A 6126-nucleotide genomic window follows, 5' to 3' on the forward strand; every position below is an offset into this window, starting at 1 on the left:
TGCCTTTGCGACCAGTGCAGACCAAGATCAGCCTGCACATCCGTGCAGTCTGATCATGGTCTGCACTGTTCGCTATTCAGTCAGTAAATTTTCAGTAAACACCCCTTCAAATGATAAATGGTACTGCCCAAATTATATGATGGACCAGTCCATTATAGAAATTTAGCAGGCTAAAGGTTAATTGGACATCATGGATACATCAAAGTAGCATATGCCTCCAGGAAAATCAAATCAAATTTTGAGCCGTGCCATGAGAAAACCAACATAGTGGGTATGCGACCAGCATGGATCCAGACCAGCCTGCGCATCCGCGCAGTCTGGTCAGGCTCCATGCTGTTCGCTTTTAAAGCCTATTGGAATTGGAGAAACTGTTAGCGAACAGCATGGATCCTGACCAGACTGCGCGGATGCGCAGGCTGGTCTGGATCCATGCTGGTCACACACCCACTATGTTGGTTTTCCCATGGCACAGCTCATTTAATGCCTTAATCATTATCTATTTCAACTTGCAATTTAAACTTAACCATGGTTTTATGATAGTCTGTACAAAATCACAAATCCAAACAAAATCTTCATGATACAAACTAAAACGGTCTGTTTCCATCGTAATTAGTATCAGAACAAGATAATTTCTTATTTTCCAAACATCATTAGTTTCCACATATCTTTTCCAGGTAAGCTCCCTTTTTTCCTAAGATAAACCCAATGTCCCAGTTTGTAGTATTACCTTAATTAGATTTCCAAACACAGCGAAAAACAGAACATTGATACTTTTAGCTAGGCCAAAGATGTCTGTTTCACCAAAGCTTATTAAAGCATGATTTACAAAATCTTTTTTTCTGTTAGTGTCTAATGCTATATTCATTTATTGTTTTGTCAACAGTAACACAGCAATATTCGTGCATTTCTTAAATCAGCGTTGGGTAAATGACAACTTCCCCTCATGTAACAGAGCTATTAAAGACAAATGAGCCACGCCATGAGAAAACCAACATAGTGGCTTTGCGACCAGAATGGATTCAGACCAGCCTGCACATCTGCGCAGTCTGGTCAAGATCCATGCTGTTCGCTTTTAAAGCCTACTGCAAAAGCTAAAGCCTAGTGAACAGCATGGATCCTGACCAGACTGCACAGATGCGCAGGCTGGTCTGGATCCATGCTGATCACAAAGCCACTATGTTGGTTTTCTCATGGCGCAGCTCAAATAGTCTTTAGAGCTAAGTCTAATACTGAAAACCACTGCCTAGTGGCTAATAGCCTCCTAAATGCAACAAGTGTGGGGTTGAATTACTGCCCTTGATTTTTGTCAAAAAATGAGAGTAAGAGATAAACTCAAGTAGGTTAAGTGTCAATAGACATTGCGGTTCCTATGGACACTCCATGCAAGAGCAACAGATTTCCTTTGTTCCAAGATCAGCCAATTTATACTTCATGGTAATGACATAATTAGAATACAAATACTGACGCATTGCCCTGTTCACAGTAGCACAGATGTGTATTCATAGTACCTAAGGCCTTGTTCACACTATGCCAGCAAACACTGAACTCAGCCAAAAAATCATAATTAAGATTCCTTAAAAAGCCAAAATCATTATTTTGTTTAAATATACGATGGCTGTCCAAAGGATAGCAACTCCCTGATTCTTAAACAGGCAGGAAAAAGCATAGCTCATTTCAAACTTTGCAACTCGGACTTGGTGCTGTTTTCAAAAAAAATGATACGATACCATGACTTTACAAAAGAAATATAATTTTAATTCAAACTACGAGTGTCCGATTCAGTATTTTCATTTCATTCCTTCCAAAGTTCTACAAAGCGAGTGGGAGAGAGAGAGACAAAAACCAGAGGAAGATATTCCATTGGCCTGACAAAAACAGCAGGCCATACATCAACAATGACAGGGAACAGTCAATGACATGTACATGTGAGGATTGGCAGACTGTTGTGGCTGCTTTACTTAATGGCAACAAACCTATCATGATTTTCCCTCCAAATGACAAAAACAATTAAACAGGCTGGTCAATGACGGAATCAGTTGACTGGTAAACAGTATCAAAAGTACTAATCATTCAGGATAATGCGTACACATCAAACGTATCAATCACTCATGATAATGTGTCAGTACGGAAGTAAAACATAAACTAAAATATTTGTTAACATTAGACGTGGGCAAACGCATTTATCATCCTGACAATCAGTAATTTGAACACAACTCGATTTGTTTTCCTATTAAACAAAGAAGACTGAACAGTTCGTGCTACTTTGCAGCAATTCACAGTTTGTACATCACAGTTATTATGCCATAGCGTCAACAGTTCATAGCAGCGCACTGAAAAAGAAACCTGCAAATACATTCAGTGGTTAAGAATTCATGCTTTATAGTAGCTGCTTCTACTTTGGGAGATCATGTTTCTTAATATTCGTAAGAGTTTTTAATTTGCATGTTGCTTCAATCACGAATATTAACGAAAATAAAACATTCAGAAATATTACATAATCTACAGTATCCTACTGCTTTTATTCATGATTCCAAAAATATTCTGTGGAAGGGACTTTTAAGTCCTTAAATAATCAACAATGAAGCCGAATTTTACCTATAATACTTCTTGCATCGCTGCATAATATGCAAATCAATCTGACTAAAGTACTTGATCTTCTAAACGAAGATCTGAGAACGACCCATTCACATTCGTCTTCTGTATATTTTGGATTTCCAATATTGCTATTTTTATTTTCGCAAATCTATTTTTGTTTGAACCAATCAGAAAACTTGTTCGAATGTCAAAGAGTAAGAAAAATTTGCAGTTAATCCAGGGCTCGAACCCGGGACCTCTCGCTTACAGAGCAAGTGCCCTACCGACTGAGCTAACCGGCCATCTGACATATTTCGACATAAAAATTGTTGATATCAAAAACCAAGGCTTTTTAAAGCTTGCAGAATGTTGTAAGTTAGCTTTTGATTGGCTAGCGGAAGGGTTGTCAGAACGAGGCCATCAATAGCTCGTTGTCAGATCCTATGCGTAGCGTAATAGGAGATGTACTTTAGTCAGATTGTATGCAAATAAACCTACTGTAGAAATGAATATTAACGAAGTTGTTTTGTTTACAATGTAATTTCCATCATAAAACAATCTGTTTAACAATTCACTGCTGCACAATGTTCATAATAATGCGTTTATAATAAGACTGCACCATGTAATCTATTTCAACTTAAGTAATTCTTTATTTCAAGGCATTACTGTTACAATACAAATGCTGTTACCCCACAAGTATGTATCATGTGTGAATTTTAAGCTATATGACAAAATGTTCATTTTTTCTGACTGGTTACTAATAAATAAGTTATTAATGCATTAGCAGGAATAAAAGTAATGAAACTATTTATAAATGTGTGTGTCAATACTGCAGCAGTGTTTCAAAAGAATCAATGTATAATCACCAAACTAAGAAAGTTTTGGAAAGTTAAGTCTTACAATGAAAGTATTAAACAGGTTCACTTTAAACGGTGTTCAAAGACTTATTAATTAAACAAATAGATAATTATTAATTAAATAAAAACAACAACAAGAAAACTTCAAAAGTCCCAGTCTTAACATAATAAAGACTGGCTGGGGGTATTTAAAGCCATTTTCAACAATATTTCAGTTGTATGTTCACAGATTTTGTACAAACACCCCCTTTTTATCTACAATATCTGACAATTACTAACATACATCAAAGGTTTCAGATAGACTGTTTTGGCAGAATCAAACTCACAACATCTTGACATACAATCTGGTGCTCAACTTACTAAGCAAAATCAGCTGACATTATAGATTCTGATTAAATAAGGCTGTTTCACAACACAAAATAAAAAGCTAAAAGAATAATTTCAAACAATCAACAATAAATTATATGTTTATTTTTTCCCTTAGAAATATGTAAGACACTAACTGCTTGAATCATTAGGTAAAACAACTACAGATTCTAACAGCTGTACCTGTATTTTCATCAGCCTAAGTTAAACACCAGAGTATGAGAAAACACTGGAAACAATTCCACCTGTCAATTAAAACAAACTGAGATTTCTAAATTATACCTAATTTTGTTTTGTTTGTTCCATTATGTTCTGCTACTTAAATGATTTAAGTCTTAATGGCAATATGTAATATACCCACCTCGTCTTAGATTTGGTAAAACTACTAACTCTGTTTTGTCTGACTGAAATCATCTTTTAAAATGCTACACCTTAATAGTAAGTCAGACTGAATTCAATTATATAAATAATAGTACTGACTTTTAGACATATATGAGCCGTGCCATGAGAAAACCAACATAATGGCTTTGCGACCAGCATGGATCCAGACCAGGCTCTACATCCGTGCAGTCTGGTCAGGATCCATGCCGTTTGCTAACAGTTTCTCTAATTACAATAGACTTTGAAAGCGAACAGCATGGATCCTGACCAGACTGCGCGGAGGCGCAGGCTGGTCTGGATCCATGCTGGTCGCAAAGCCACTCATGGCGTGGCTCATATTTGTCTTCTGTCAAGCTCTCGTCGAAAGCATTTACTTCTCCATGTTTTTGAACTGGCCACTTCTAAATGAGCTGTCTAAGTGCCCTCCCTAACTCAGGTAATGGTCTGGCAAGTAGTGTATCTGAACCATGAATTAGTAAAAACAGTTGCATGTTGCCTTTAACATTTCACAATAGTTTCACATTCAGGCAGAACTTGCCGCAGAAGCATGTTGAAGAGCCCATACCTATTTGAAACCTAGAAATATACACCAGATTAAACTGCCTCTTCTAGTATCATTTGCCTTAGATTTTGAGATAATCTAGCTGTATAATAAAAGCCTAATTTTCGAAATTCTTTTTTTTTTAATTTGATTTTTTGTTTAAAAAGGATTCTTTTCAGCAAATCATAATTATACAATTCATTTTATCAAAAACATATCATTACTTGATAAGTATCCAGTATGTTTGGCTGCATGAAAGAGACAAACTCTAGCTCTATTAAAGGACTTTCTGACTTACAAACAAAATAGTAATGGCCCAGGATGTAACTGCAACATTTATGAACTAACAAAATGGATTCATAATTTTTTTTTAGTTGAATCATTTTAGAACTAGAAAGATCACAATACTGACAAATACATGTTAGAGATCAAATCATCACTATGATATTCAAACCTCTTTTGATTTTTCTATTCAGCCAAAACATGTTTAATTATATCAGCTAAGAAATATACGTTTTTAGTCTAATTCTGGTATATGTATCAAATAATTTTTCATAATAATAAGCCAATCCTATCTTTTTTGTACTCAGTATCCTCCAAATCTTTTTTAAATAACATATAAAATCCAACCTCCCTACACTGGACCACACCCTAATCCTGACAGATATATAATATTACATTGGTCCCAGTTATTTCTCTTTACAAATAACTTTAATTAAGTAACCGTCACTTCAAAATGTTGTAATAAAGTAACATAAGCTACATTTCACATTTAAAGACCTGTAAAAGCAAATTTATTTTCTTGAAAGTAGTTTGGGTAACATTACAAAATTTTCTTTATGTATGGTCTGCTTTGAACTCTGCCTTTGGCATATCTGCCTTATCAAAGTCAGCAAGCAACTAAACCAAAACCATTTACATCCGTTCAAGGAAGTTCTGCACGATCAGATCAAAATTTTTTCTACAATGTAGAATTTAATTAAACCCAAATTTTTCAAAACTTCAGAATACACTTAGAAAATTCTGCAAATGAAAAATATAGTTGTGTGCTTCATTTTTTGCTAGACTTCAGATTTTATTAAAACTTCTCACAGATGTAAATAAACATACGGCTTATAATATGGTGAAATAAAATGCATAAGTCCGCGTACTCGTTCTTTAGATATCTGCCCATGATTACACGATAAAAGAGATATATGCACATTATTTAAGCTAATTTTAAAACATTTTTCAGAATTATTTGACGTGTCAGATGTTTTGATATCACATTTTAACTTTAGAAAGATACTAATGTTGTCGTTGTAATAAAATCACTCAACTGTTGCCAAAGATTCATAAAATGATTTTAAATTTCCATATATGCAGAATCCAGGCTTTATCCTACGTTTTCCGGATAAATAACGTTAC

The 6126-nt window shown here is 35.0% G+C and overlaps 1 protein-coding gene across 3 annotated transcripts in view; it reads right to left on the reverse strand.

Moving 5' to 3' along the window:
* LOC123554604 (dedicator of cytokinesis protein 9-like) overlaps positions 1 to 6126 on the reverse strand; it is a 132434-nt gene that overhangs the window by 125623 nt on the left and 685 nt on the right. The window lies entirely within an intron of this gene.

This window comes from Mercenaria mercenaria, chromosome 7 (genome assembly GCF_021730395.1).
Source record: "Mercenaria mercenaria strain notata chromosome 7, MADL_Memer_1, whole genome shotgun sequence".
Classification (NCBI taxonomy): Eukaryota; Metazoa; Mollusca; class Bivalvia; order Venerida; family Veneridae; genus Mercenaria; species Mercenaria mercenaria.